We start from the raw sequence: 14,754 nt of genomic DNA, 5'->3' as shown, positions 1-14,754 counted from the left end.
TACGACAGCCACTGAAGTCTCTGCGTTAATATGGGAAATGGAAAAACTCCTATAGAGATCCCCATGCTTCCGAAATAACCACTTCAAGCTCTCATAACGAACTGTTTTGGGTAGCTTAACAGACTTTAGCACATCCAGAATATGAAACTCTTTAAAAAACAACTGCATACAATTATTTTTCATTAAAAAACCCTGTGCAACTTTGAATTAATCCTAGACATGTATTGTGCAAAGTAGACAAAGTAGTAATCTTTAAGATTGGGGAACACCAACCCTCCAACCTCCTGCAGTTTGTATAAAGTGGTTAGTGAAATTCTGGGCAACTTTTTTGTCAGATGAATTATGAGAACATGGATTATACAGATTTAAAAACAGAAGGAGATAAAACACAGGGAATAGACAAGAACAGGAAATTGAATAATGGGAGGACCGACATTTTAATCAGGGAGGTTCTACCCAAGACAGTCAACTGGAGAGATTTCCACCTAGAGAAAAGAGTTTGAACTTTTAAAAGAAGGGGACCTAAATTGAGGTAATACAATCCTCAATCGTAGATTGGAACCCTGTGCCTAGATATCGCTTTGGACAGGTCTTTACACATACAGCCAGGTTCAGGTGTAAAACATAAGGATTAAACTCTCACAGTATTATTTCTGTCTTCATCTTGTTAATTTTATACCCTCCCATTTCCTCGATTTGAGCAAAAATCTTTAAAGCCTTTTCTTGGGTCTCCTTCCTACTATTCAAAATTAACATGATATCATCAGCGTATAGTTTTATCTTATCTATCTGTAGGAAATGAGGCTGAATGCTGTTATTTCCTTGGACTACTCTAGCCAGAGGCAAGTAAAATAGGAGATAGCGGGAACTCCTGCCTTGTGCAATGCACCACCTTTATTTTCCCCACTTCTACTGAGTTGAGGATGATACCAGCTTTGTTTTTACAGTACATATTTTATGTAAGCCTCATGATCAGATATTAAATAAAGTTTCCCAGACCACAAGGTAAAAAGCTTTTACCACATCTAGCTGAAGCACCAAAGCCTGTATGTCATTCACTGCAAAGTAATCCAGAACTTCCACCAGGTAGTGAGTATTGGCTGGCCTACTATGAAGCCATTCGGATCTGTATGGATCAATCTGGCGGCTATTGAGTTAAATCTCTTGGCAAGCAGCTTTGTGATAATTTTATAATCTGTATTTAGTAATGTGATAGGGTGATACAAGTTTTGATCCTCAGCATTCTTGCCTTTCTTCAAGAAACTTACAACACCCTCTTTAAAAAACAGAGGGTGGTGTATTGCCCCCGTAGTAGCATTGTATTGGTAAGCAATAAAAGATAATAGGCTAAGACATCTGTGAAAAGTTAAATCAAATTCCCCCAGGATCCGGGCTACAAGCTCTACCATTTGGAAGATTCTTAATAACCTCTATCAGTTTCTCTTTAGAGAAGGGTCGAGACATGTCAGCCCCCTCATTGCTAGTTAAAGTTCTGATATTGCAGTCTGCTAGAAATCTACCCCAGTAGAGTAGTCAATTGTCTGAGTTTGTGAATATATCTGTCTATAATGATCTAACATGATTTCTCCCACCTTCTCTGAGTCCCTACTTATAGTTCTCTAGATTGGCATTTCAGAGCATTAATCCAATTCTTGGCTGCTTGTTCCCATGCAAGCCAGGCTATGAATTTTCCTGTGAAGTTGCTTTCCTTATATAGTTTTTGTAAACGGACCCGACTCAACATGGAGCATTTTGCATAATATGCTTCGTTCATTGCCTGTCTGACGATGTCGCAAGCTTTTTTATTAGGTCTAGAAGAGTTCTTCAGAAATCTGTCATAGCTCTGCTGTACCTTATGTTCTAAAATGCATTTGTTGTTTTTTAGCTTTTAAACTATTTTCTGCATCCTTGCCTATTACTGTTCCTCTAACAAAAGCCTTCATAGCATCCCATACAATTCCCAATGGTGCAGTCTTATCATTTAGTATAGAAAAATTACCTTCTGTCCTCATTGAGAATTTGCACCCATCCTACCTCCGGTAGATATTGTTTATTAAGCACACAGATTCTGGGGTACATTGGGAGCTTACTCACTCCTAACTCGAGAATAATTATTGCTTAGTTATAGTGGTTTGGTATTATAATTGAAAGCTTAGGAGATTTTAAAGACTTTAAAGAAGCCTATACTTGAAGAGCTGCGGAATCTCCCTGAAAAGAAGCTTTGACTGTTTTTTTTTTTGCCTTAACCGAGAAATCCACTTTTGAATCCTGCAGCAAATTAAAATGTCTCCCAATTATCAGTTCCCCAGGATTTTGTAGTATCGATTAAAGCAGGTCCTCATTTGGTGTAATATTATCTTCTACTGGGGCATACAAACTAACAAATGTAATAAACGTGGACAATACCGAGCAGCTCACCCAGCACCAATGCCACTGTGGGCTGCTTGGGAAGAATAAAACCCTCTAACCTGACAACTTCCCAACCCTGAACCAAAATCACTGCTGGATTTTCTCCTAGAATGCAACTTTCTATTGCGGTAGTTTCTTAACAATATTTAGATCATTTGTATGAATGGAAATTACCTTCAGGGAGTTACTCAGACTGATAGTCTACTCTAGAATAGGTTTGGAGACAAGATACTTTCTTACTGACCCCCTTCCATACCTACGGAATGAAGTTACTCTGCTCAAATAGGAGCCATTCACACAAGTAAAGACTGGTTCCAGCCCATCAGCCCCATCTTTATCTTCCATTTAGAAAGATGGAAAGGAGGAACATTCTCTGAGTGGTCCTCCCTCCAGAGAAGGTTAGCATTCTACTCTACCTTCCTTACTACTCAAACTTAACAACTGCATACCTGCTGGTTCAATTTTTATCAAAAAGCATGTCAGGTGTGAGTGGGATGGCGCACCACTCACTGCGGCTTATGGGAGGGTGGAGTAAGAGAGGGAAAACTGGGGGCACGTGTTAGGTGGAGGGCTGCGGTGTAAAGTTTGGTAAAAAAGGATTGTGTAGGATTTATCAAGGTTTGGTGCAACACAGCAAGACAACTTGCTGAGCTGTACTGTGTGAAAAGGAAAAGGCAGAAATGTGCCATTTTTCCCAATATATAGCACATTCTTGCTCTCTGCCTGCTCTGGTGCACAATATGCTACTTTGAAACAATGCAAGCACCCTTGCACCGTGATTCAAGGGTACCTGCGTTACAGGAAGGATTATTTTTGTGCAGAAAGGGACACATTCCTGGGCAAAAACAATCTTTTGAGGCAGCACACTTAGAAAGAGAAAACGACGAGGAGAAATAAAGATATTTCTTCTTGTTGCGCCTCATATGATTTTGATGCATTTCCAGGTTTGTCAGTGTTGGTAAATCTGGGAATGCACCAAAATCCATGAGTGGATGCATGGGAACACCCATGCTCCACCCATGGAACTTCTTCAAGGCAGTGAATTGTGTAGTCTTGCATTACTCCAGATTTACCAAGCAATGCAGGGTTCCACAAGATGGCCTTGCTTTGCTTGGTAAAGCTGACTTAGGGATTGTGTTGCCCTTGTGACAGAAATGCAAAAACCACAGTTGATGGACAGAATGCAGAACAATATCATACATTCACCCCAGTACAGAGATCTAGGCCTTAATCCATCGGTTGTTTGCACTTCACACCACCCCAGTTCAGACATGGCCATATGCAAATCAGTCTGACCCTGTGCCTCATGGGAACAGTCCAACCCAAACTGCCAAGCCATGCCTTCCCTGGACCGGAAACAAGCTTCAGAGGACCGGTTTCTGGCATTCTAGCCGTCTTCAGCCCGGCTTGCTTGAATCCAGTGGTGTGGAGAGCATGGGACTCACGTCTGTGCATACCCATCCCACTCGGGGTGACAAATGCAAAAAACACAGTTGATGTAAAGAATGCAGAACAATGGCATACATTCACCTCAGTACAGAGATCTGGGCCTAAATCCATCGTTTTTTTGCACTCCACACCACCCCAGTTCAGACATGGCCATATGCAAATCAGTCTGACCCTGTGCCTCATGGGAACTGTCCAACCCGAACTGCCAAGCCATGCCTTCCCTGGACCGGAAACAAGCTTCCGAGGACCGGTTTCTGGCATTCCAGCCGTCTTCAGCCCGGCTTACTTGAATCCAGTGGTGGGAAGAGCATGGGACTCACGTCTGAGCATACCCATACCACTCGGGGTGACAAATGCAAAAACCACAGTTGATGGACAGAATGCAGAACAATGTCATACATTCGCCCCAGTACAGAGATCTGGTCCTAAATCCATCGTTTTTTTGCACTCCACACCACCCCAGTTCAGACATGGCCATATGCAAATCAGTCGGACCCTGTGCCTCATGGGAACAGTCCAACCCGAACTGCCAAGCCATGCCTTCCCTAGACCGGAAACAAGCTTCCGAGGACCGGTTTCTGGCATTCCAGCCGTCTTCAGCCCGGCTTGCTTGAATCCAGTGGTGTGGAGAACATGGTACTCACGTCTGAGCATACCCATCCCACTCGGGGTGACAAATACAAAAACCACGGTAAACAGTCGAAATATCGAGTTCTTAATTTCGACCTACACTTATATCGAGTTGCTAATATCGATGGGACAGAATATCGATGTCCAGAATATCGATGGCCAGAATATCGACCCTAAGGTAAGTAATATCGAAATTACTAACATCGATAGCATATATATCGATGTAAGTAATTTCGATTTACTAATATGTGTTAGAAATATTAGTTAAGTATTTAAATTAATTGTTATAATATGTGTTTAATATGTTTTTATAATTTAAAAATATATAAAAGTAAATAATATGTTTTACTACCACAGCGGGTTGTGGGTTTATAGGGGAATAGGGTGGGAAGTAATTTATTTGTAATTAAATAATTATTTTTCAATGATTAATTTATTTTGCAATGAAATATTAATTGGCAATGATTTATTTTAATTGATTAATTGATTAATTAATTGATAATTTATGTATATTTTTAACTAAATTATATGTTTTACTACCACAGCGGGTTGTGGGTTTATAGGGGAATAGGGTGGGAAGTAATTTATTTGTAATTAAATAATTATTTTTCAATGATTAATTTATTTTGCAATTAAATATTAATTGGCAATGATTTATTTTAATTGATTAATTAATTGATAATTTATGTATATTTTTAACTAAATTATATGTTTTACTACTGGAGCGGGTTGTGGGTTTATAGGGGAATAGGGTGGGAAGTAATTTATTTATAATATTAATTATTTTGGGTAAAGGGGTATTTTTAGGGTTCAGGGTCAGTTTTCAGTTTTTGGGTAAAGGGGTATTTTTAGGGTGCAGGGTCAGTTTTCAGTTTTTGGGTAAAGGGGTATTTTTAGGGTTCAGGGTCAGTTTTCAGTTCTTGGGTAAAGGGGTCTTTTTAGGGTTCAGGGTCAGTTTTCAGTTCTTGGGTAAAGGGGTATTTTTAGGGTTCAGGGTCAGTTTTCAGTTTTTGGGTAAAGGGGTATTTTTAGGGTTCAGGGTCATTTTTCAGTTTTTGGGTAAAGGGGTATTTTTAGGGTTCAGGGTCAGTTTTCAGTTCTTGGGTAAAGAGGTATTTTTAGGGTTCAGGGTCAGTTTTCAGTTTTTGGGTAAAGGGGTATTTTTAGGGTTCAGGGTCAGTTTTCAGTTTTTGGGTAAAGGGGTATTTTTAGGGTTCAGGGTCAGTTTTCAGTTTTTGGGTAAAGGGGTATTTTTAGGGTTCAGGGTCAGTTTTCAGTTCTTTGGTAAAGGGGTATTTTTAGGGTTTAGGGTCAGTTTTCAGTTTTTGGGTAAAGGGGTATTTTTAGGGTTCAGGGTCAGTTTTCAGTTTTTGGGTAAAGGGGTATTTTTAGGGTTCAGGGTCAGTTTTCAGTTTTTGGGTAAAGGGGTATTTTTAGGGTTCAGGGTCAGTTTTCAGTTTTTGGGTAAAGGGGTATTTTTTGGGTTCAGGGTCAGTTTTCAGTTCTTTGGTAAAGGGGTATTTTTAGGGTTCAGGGTCAGTTTTCAGTTCTTTGGTAAAGGGGTATTTTTAGGGTTCAGGGTCAGTTTTCAGTTTATGGGTAAAGGGGTATTTTTAGGGTTCAGGGTCAGTTTTAGGTTTTTGGGTAAAGGGGTATTTTTAGTGTTCAGGGTCAGTTTTCCCTACTGTTGCACCCACTGGAGTGGGAATAGTAATTATTGTTAAGTAATTATATATTATATATAATTTATCATTTAATTTTTTTATTAAATATTTATTATTATTTTTTTTAACAATTATTACATATATTTAAATATGTTTAAGTAATTAATAAGTATTATTTACAGTTTGTTTTATGTTATTTTAAATTTAAAAAAAATCTATATATTTAACAACGATATTTTTAACATCGATATTACTTTTTCGATATTTTGGTACTTACCATGTTGTACATAGGGCGTCGATATTTTTGCTATCGATATAATTACGCCGATATTTGTGTAGGTCGAAATTCTGTCTGTCGAAATTCTGTCATAGATCCAAAAACCACAGTTTATGGACAAAATGAAGAACAATGTCATACATTCACCCCAGTACAGAGATCTGGGCCTTAATCCATCGTTTTTTTGCACTCCACACCAACCCAGTTCTTGTGACAGAAAGGCAACGCAATTTCTTGATAAATCTGACCCAAGATATTTAATTGAGGTACAGTATTTCTGGGATTTCTTCTTTGAAAGTGAAAGCTTTGTTTTACCATCAGTGTCATACCCATGTCCAAATCACTGATTCCGTTTCATATTTCTTAGAATGTATGAATGTATGAGGGAGTGCCTCACGATGCAAGTCCAACCAAGTTGGACTATACTGTAAGTATAGTCATGTGTCTCCACTGCATGTTCAATACAAAACATGTTTTCAGCCGCCCACACGTTATAGATAAAAAAGGGGTGATCTCAGCCACGGCCGGTAGTGGGAGTACCGGCCGGGCGGTGACGTGGGGAGGGGGAGGGGCAGGGTGGGGGGTAGTAATGTATGGATTACGGACTTTAAAAGGTAAGTAAACATAAAAATAAATGAAACAAATTTCGTTGCACACACTGCATCACCAAATGCGACGCAGTGTGTGCAACGAAATTCGTTTTATGTATTTTTATGTATACTTACCTTTTAAAGTCCGTAATCCTCACATTACTACCCCCACCCTGCCCCTCCCCCCTCCCACGTCACCACCCGGCCGTTACTCCCACTACCGGCCGCGGCTGGGTGATCTTCATATTGTAAGTTTTGAGGTGAGATCAAGAGGCCCTTTTAGGGGAAAGGTGCAGAATAATCAGACTGTCCAGTTAGGGTAGGTATAATGTGAAAATAGGTAGTGACTAAACCTATTGATAGTGGATTGTGCCCAGTGGAAAAATTGTCACGTTTATAAAACTTTAAACAAATAACTGTTTTCTGCCTTTCCACTCATACCAAACTAAACAATGGGGTGTAGCACGCACAGCCACAGTATTTTGTAGTAAATAGCAGATAACAACAAAACACTTGGGGGCAGATTTATGTTAACTGGCGCATCCCCAGGGATGCGCCATTTAATGTGCGCCACAGTGCGCCACAGCTCCGCCACCCATGGTGCGCCGCATTTACAATGTGGCTCACCATGGTGCAAAAACGGCACAGATGCGTGATGCATCTGTGCCGGAAAGGTGGCGCATTGCTGGAGTTGCATCACAAGCGCGACGCAGCTCCAGCAAGGCTCGGGGGTGCCCCATCTTCACAATGCTGCGTCAAGACCTACGCCTGCTTCAAGCAGGCGCAGGGTTTTGACGCAGCATTGGCCTGAAAGTGACTGAGTGAAATCTCATAGATGTCACTCAGTCACTTTCAGGAGGCGTTCCTGCGCAGGACCCCCCCCCCCCTGCGCAGGAACGCCTCCTTATGGCGCAGGGCTTTACAACGTGACGCATCTCCTAGATGTGTCACGTTGTAAATAGGGCACATTGTTTGCGCCGCCGTTGCGTCAAATAAAGTGACGCAATTGCGGTGCAAAGAGGCGCAAGGGCATCATAAATCTGCCCCTTGGCATCAAATTTTGCGCTACCCTCTTTGCTATGTATTTCTCTATGCAGTGTGAATTATGTATGTCCTGGCACAAGAGTAAGGGGGCATCCCCTCTTAGCTGGGTGATGAGATCTCTGGGCAGTTTAGCCAAAAGATGAGTAAGAAATATTGTGGTGACAAAATATCATGTCAAGAATATCGAGACAAAAATATTGCGAGGGTACGTTTGTATAGGTAAGCAAAGTTTTGCTATTTATAATTCCACATCTGTACCTTGACAATATAATTATCGTCAAAGTACATAGATGTGGAGTTAAGAGTTGCAAGTCTATACTTACCCAACTGCACTTCCCTACTCGATATTTTAGTCCTTGATATTTCTGACATTATATTATATACACACATTATTTTTATTACCGATATAATGTCTGTGATCCCATCTCAGGTCTAAGCATGCTCCATATCAAAAAGAGAACAAACACTCAGGTTACAAGTATAGTGCAGGAGAAGAAGATCTCCCACCCCAATCTCTCCCACTGAAAGGGCACATTATGTTACAGAGTACACCAAAATTGCGAAGTAAGTGGGTAGAACTACTATAGTATTGCACCAACAAGGAAGTCGGATAGGCGAAGAAAAATATGAAGCAGGAAAAGTGAGCTGGAAAGCTTGGTCAGTGCTCCACAGGTGAAATGGCAATATTTACCTTTAAGGCAGTCTCTGCAAGCAGTGTGATGAAAATCCAGAGTGCGTGGTGCCAAGACCTATATAGTCAGAGTGTGATTAGCACTAACATCCCAATGGTGTAGGCTGATGAAGCTGATGTCTTGTACCAAGTGGGCTCCATACTGCGAAGGCAGGGAGGAAGCTGAGGAATGGGTAGGTTGGGCAATATTACGTGAGTGCACCAACACAGCATTCAATAATGCAAACAGGAGGAGGAAGCAGGAGCACAGAACTAAAAGAGTGTTTTGTAGGTCACACAGTGATCTTGGGAGTTTATGCAACTTCTTTCCACCCTCCTTCTCTTGTCACAGTTATTTTTTGATGAAGGCGTGAGCTATCCCTTGAGGCAACCTCCCCAGTAAATGAAAAGTTCTACACATTTGGGGAACTGCTTTCTCTTTTTGGTAGGGTTCTACCCATGCAATCTAAAGAGAACTCACTCCCCTTTATTTAGGCAGATGCGTCACTTTGTAAACCCCTGCGCAACATTATACCTACGCCAGGTATACTGTATGCAGGGTAGGCGTTCCCCCCATAAAAAAGCCTCGTAGAAGTAGCACATTGAAATTTATGAGATTTCAGAGTGCCACTTCTAGGATACCATTGTATCAATGGGCCATATTATCAAGAAAGGGCGATACATTATTGCCGCTTATATCTGCAGAAAACTGCAGCTAAAGCGGCGATAATGGGCTTGATAATATGGCCTTGTGAATACCCATAGCAGCCCAGGTTAACACCAGAACCTGGGCTGCTATGGGTATTCACAAGGCCATATTAACAAGCCCATTATCGCAGCTTTAGCGGCAGTTTCCTGCCGATAAAAGCGGCGATAATGTGTCGCCCTTTCTTGATAATATGGACTGACACAGGCCCTTTCACATGGGGTTTAACACATGTGAAAGGACACATTGCTGGAGTTGCGTCTGTTTTCAGACACACCCCAGCAATGCATCACTTTTGCTCCTACAGATACGTCAGAAATTCTGACGTATCTGTAACTCCTTGCGAGATAATGCATCATAAAGTAAATATGAGGCATCCATCATGTCGAAAGGAGGCCGCAGTGAAAACTGTTGGATCGCTGTTTACACTCAGCGATGCAACAGTTTTTGTAAATAAGTCCATCAGGGTTTTTGTGTGGTTAACCAGACAATAAACTGTTGTAGATAGGAGAATGGTTAAATTAACACTTTCACGCAGACCTATTCCAGTTTTGTAACATGTATATCATATTGAATGAAAAATTTATTTATTTCTGTTTTCTGCTTTTTATATCAATATTACTTTGTCAGCTTTCTAAACTGACGCCTGTCTCCCTCACTGAAACAAACGAGAGTGCGATATAATACCTAACCTGGCCATCATAATATTATATCTTTAGCTTTTCGAAAAAATATAGTATATCAGCTTTGCCATAATTCTTTCATTTCAGTTTCTGCTATCATAGGTGAGGGTGATAACCTGCAGATGGTTCAGCTGCCTTTTAGATATCAGTTTTAATTCCTGAGGTCTGCATGAACTGGAAGGTTAAGAAAAAAATTAGATCTAACAGAAACGAGTCATTAAACAAGTGGTTACTGCCAGGAAACACGTCATGCTTCAAATGTGTTAGAATCATTTCGGTTCCACTTCGTAACTGAGCGCAATTTATTCCAAAAAAGCTGTCATCATGTTTTAACTTTTCAGCAGTACTTATTCTTCCCTTTTAAATAAACGCAAAGGAAAAGATGTTCACAAAAGCAAAATTATAATATTTGATTGGACACGATATCACATTTACCTGTATCACAGTCTGTATTACTAACCTTTTGATAAGTCTTACCATTTCTTTACTCCTTAAAGGGCATAATATCAAGAACGGTGTTAAAATTATCGCTGGTTTAGCTGCAACTGCAGCTAAAGCTGCGATAAAGCGGTTGATAATATGCCCTGGAGAATTCCAATAGAAGCCCATGTTCAAACCAGAACATGGACTTCTATTGGAATTCTCAAGGACGTATTATCAAGCCCATTATCGCCGCTTTAGCTGCAGTTTTCTGCTGCTAAACTGGCGATAATTTTTAATGCTGTTCTAAATAATAGGCCCCTTATTTATTCATTCATGTTTTGTCAGGGTGCTACATGTCTTCTAGTGGTTAATTCAGACTGTTCTTACGGCGCATTGTAGCGGGTGGTTGACGCTCTTCCATGACCAAATAAGCGGCAACAACCCTCCAAAACTCCAAGTATTATTCTGCCTTATGCTGACAGATCAAAAGACCAGTGTGAAACGGATTCATAACGCTTTTAAAAGTACTCCATGTACTGTGAGTTAAGTCAAATGCAAGTCATAATAACTCACAAAAACTCTTTGTAAGTCTGGCCATAGTATTTTGTGCTTGCTTAGTAGGAGCTTATGTACAGATTGAAGGGGAAGTTTAGAAATTGCGATCCTCACTCTATAATGTTACCAAGTGGTTGGATTGTCTCGCTCAGTTACTACAAACAGCACTGTGTGAGTGGGAGTGCATTGACAGACCCTTGCATCGAGGATCTGTAAAAGACGCCTATAGTCATCACACTGGATGTAGTAGATGATAGAACATAATAACATAAATAATTTATTACGCTTCCTCCTAAAGAAAAACATGGTCAGACAACACATATAATACACTAAGGGACTAAGGAACGTGCTCTAAAGATATCAGTTATTGAAAATAGTGCTAAGAGTCTAACCACAGGAGCACTTGGAAAGTACTAAAAATGTCATACCTGTTAGAGTTGTAGTCTGATGGCACAATCCTCGCATACATTGTCAGGATAAGGTGTGGTCAAGATGTTAAAGTACAGCAACAACAAATCACAGTTTATGTTCATTTCATTACACCACAAAATGGCATTGGTCACTTGTATGAAAGTGGATTATCAGTAGTTGGGGCATTCACCTTCAGCTTGTAGTAATACTACAATCACTAATTGGTCCAGTCAAGACTTAAATTGATCATTGCTCAACCCTTGGTAACTTGGCAAATGAGAAGGCAAGCTTAATTTAGGAGACAGGTATGTTGAAAGCATTTATTTCACAAAAACAGTAAATAAGTAAAAGACACAACACACTGAATATCCCACACCAATTTACAAAAATAGAGAATATTTTTATCGTTAAAATGACGACAAAAAATCAATGTCGGGAGTCGGAGATATACATTTCTAAAGATTAAATCAAAAATTGTGCATTCTAGTGCCAAAAAGCTTAAAATGCCACTGGTTGAGCTGGAGTGGGACAAAGTCAAAGTTTACCTTTGGACTTAGTCTTTTTTTTTGGAGCTCTTCTCTCAGCAAAGGGCTTGTCAGCAGGTTTTCGGGCATCTCGGATCCGAAGCCTGCTGCAGCGCAATGTCTCAATGAGTCTCTGGAAGTCTTTGTCTTCGTAGACGAGAAGCTTCAGAGATTTCAGCAGGACAAACCAGCATGGTCAGGCCAATTTGCAAGCAGATGACAGCGGCTTGACTCTCAACGTGCAACAGGTCTCCTTCTTTTTTTGCAAATCTTGTAGTTTCCTCGTTCTTTTGAGAAAAATAAGTATCCACTACCTCAGCCGAAGGGGCCAGGCTCTCTCAATTGCCTTTTGGGGGCTAGGACTCAATTTTCCACAATGCACCGCACAGTCCAGGAAAAATCTAGTTGCAGCTGGTCAGCTGGGGGTGAGGCTCTCTTTGGGCTTGCAGGTGGCTTCTTCCAACTATGGGGTGCCTATTGCTGATCAGGGAGTCCACTCATTTTCCATCGCATTCGGCACAGTCCTTTCTTTATGGAGACTTGAGAGTGCAGCAGGTGCAGTCCTTTTGAGTGCAGCCAGCCTTAACTTAGGAGACAAGTATGTGTGAAGAAGTTAATGACACCAAAACAGTAAATAGGTGAAATATGCAACAGAATAAAAATCCAAAACTAATTCATGAAGCTAGGTAATATTTGTAACTTAAAATGACTCAAAAACAAACAACAAAACTCCACTAAATAAAAAATTGTGCATTCTAGTGGAAAAAAACGTAAACCACTACTCATGGCTAATTGGTTGTGCTGGAGCAGAACACAGTAAAAGTTTTTGGCCAACCGTGATGGGTCCGGGTCAAAATTATACCTTCGGACTGACATTCATATTTATTAAAAGAAATCACGTAACGCAGCAAGGCTGGATGATAGGTAAAGACGGGGAATGCATCATATTTAACATTATTTGGGACATTCCTGTCTTTTTCGTGCACTGGCTACAATATCTAGGGCTAATGATGGGGTAAGGGTGTCTGCGCTGTAAGCTGTAAGCAGGATTGTTGTGTGCAGAAAGGGACAACTTCTTGAAGAAAAAAAAATCTGTGATGCATTTCCCTCTTTCCATATGTGCTGCAGAACGCAGCACACATAGAAAGAGGAACAAACTAGGAGAAAATGATATATTTCTCTTTGTTATGCCTCCCCTGGGGATGCATAGCATTTAGACACATTCCCAGATCTGCCAGTAATGGAACATCTGGGAAAATGCCAAATTCCCTGTGTGGATGCATGGGAACCCCAGGCTCCACCCGTGGAATGCCACCCTGGGGCAGAGTAACACAACGCAGTGATTTGCTCTGCACCGTCTTACTCTATATTTATCAAGTCACTCAGGGCTCTGCAATGAGCCTTGCATGGCTTGGTAATTCTAACTTAAGAGTTGTGTTGCTCTTGTGTTCCACATGTGTGGCTCTAGGGCAACGCAACTCTTTGATACATTTAGCCCTAAGTCTTTTCTTTGGAGCTTTTCTCTCATCAGTTGGTCTGTAGGCATCGCTAATCTGAAACGACAAAAATCCAATCTAGGGAACCAGAGATATGAATTTTGAAAGATTTAAATCAAAAATTGTGCATTCTAGCACTCAAGAGCTTAAAACACAACTTGTGGGTATCTGGCTGCACTGGACCAAGACAGAGTCAAAGTTTTAGACTGATTGAGTGCAGGCCAGATAGGCTAAGTGCTAAGTCCCAGTCAAAAGTTTACATTTGTCTTTTCCTGGGAACTTTTCTCTCATAGAGAGGTTCTTCAGCGGGTCTTGAGGATGCATGGATCAAAAGTTTGATTCGAGGGGAGGAGCTTAGCGCGCATCCAAGATAGTCGCGTGAGTAAAGAGCTCCCGAGACCCTCACCGCCTCCTACATATATCCTGTCACGGGTCCTGATATGAATGACGGGTTATTGCGGACATAACCCTGCTGATCTAAATGCTCTTTTCAAAAATCGAATTGGATGCCGAGAACCAGAATTACTCCGTTCTGAAGCCTGAAGGCCTACATCGAGAGACAGCCCGGGACTCGAGCCTCCGATATACCCAGGGAGCAGTTGAACAACAACGGCTTGTGGAAGGCGACTGGTACCCCTGGTGTACTTTCGGTTTCGTTTTCTCTGCTCTTGTCTACCGAAAGACGGCTGCCCTTTGTTCTTGTCGGCCCATGGTCCAACCTGATTGCCCGCTCCTACAGGGCGCCCTGTATTTTTAACTTGTTACAGCTTTGTCCGTGAGGAGCCATTCATACCAGGTCCCAAAAGCCCCTTTGGGGCGCACAACTCAACATGGCGAGCAAGCCTGAGAGCAAAAGACGGACGGTCAAGGTCACGTCCCGAGGAGGCGCCACGCAATCCAACAACATGGACCGATACACTCGCCCTAAAGGTTCCCCCAGCGGTACGGGTAAAACACTGGAGGACCTTGGAGGTGGCACCCCAGAAGCGGAAGAGTTGGCACTGCGGGACATCATGGGCGCCATTGCAAGCATGAAAACTTTCATGGGCCAGCAATATGAGACACTGGCCTCCAAGATCGACACAGTGGCAATTGATGTTAATTTGATTAGGACAGACTTGGCTAAAACCAATGAACGGGTCAAGTCGTTGGACATCAAGACTGCTAGTCTTACAACCGACGTGTCTGATCTCCAGACTGAGGTCCGGAACTTGAGAACCTCG

Source organism: Lissotriton vulgaris, chromosome 3_1 (assembly GCF_964263255.1).
Source record: "Lissotriton vulgaris chromosome 3_1, aLisVul1.2, whole genome shotgun sequence".
Lineage (NCBI taxonomy): Eukaryota > Metazoa > Chordata > Amphibia > Caudata > Salamandridae > Lissotriton > Lissotriton vulgaris.
This window is presented reverse-complemented; position numbering follows the sequence as displayed.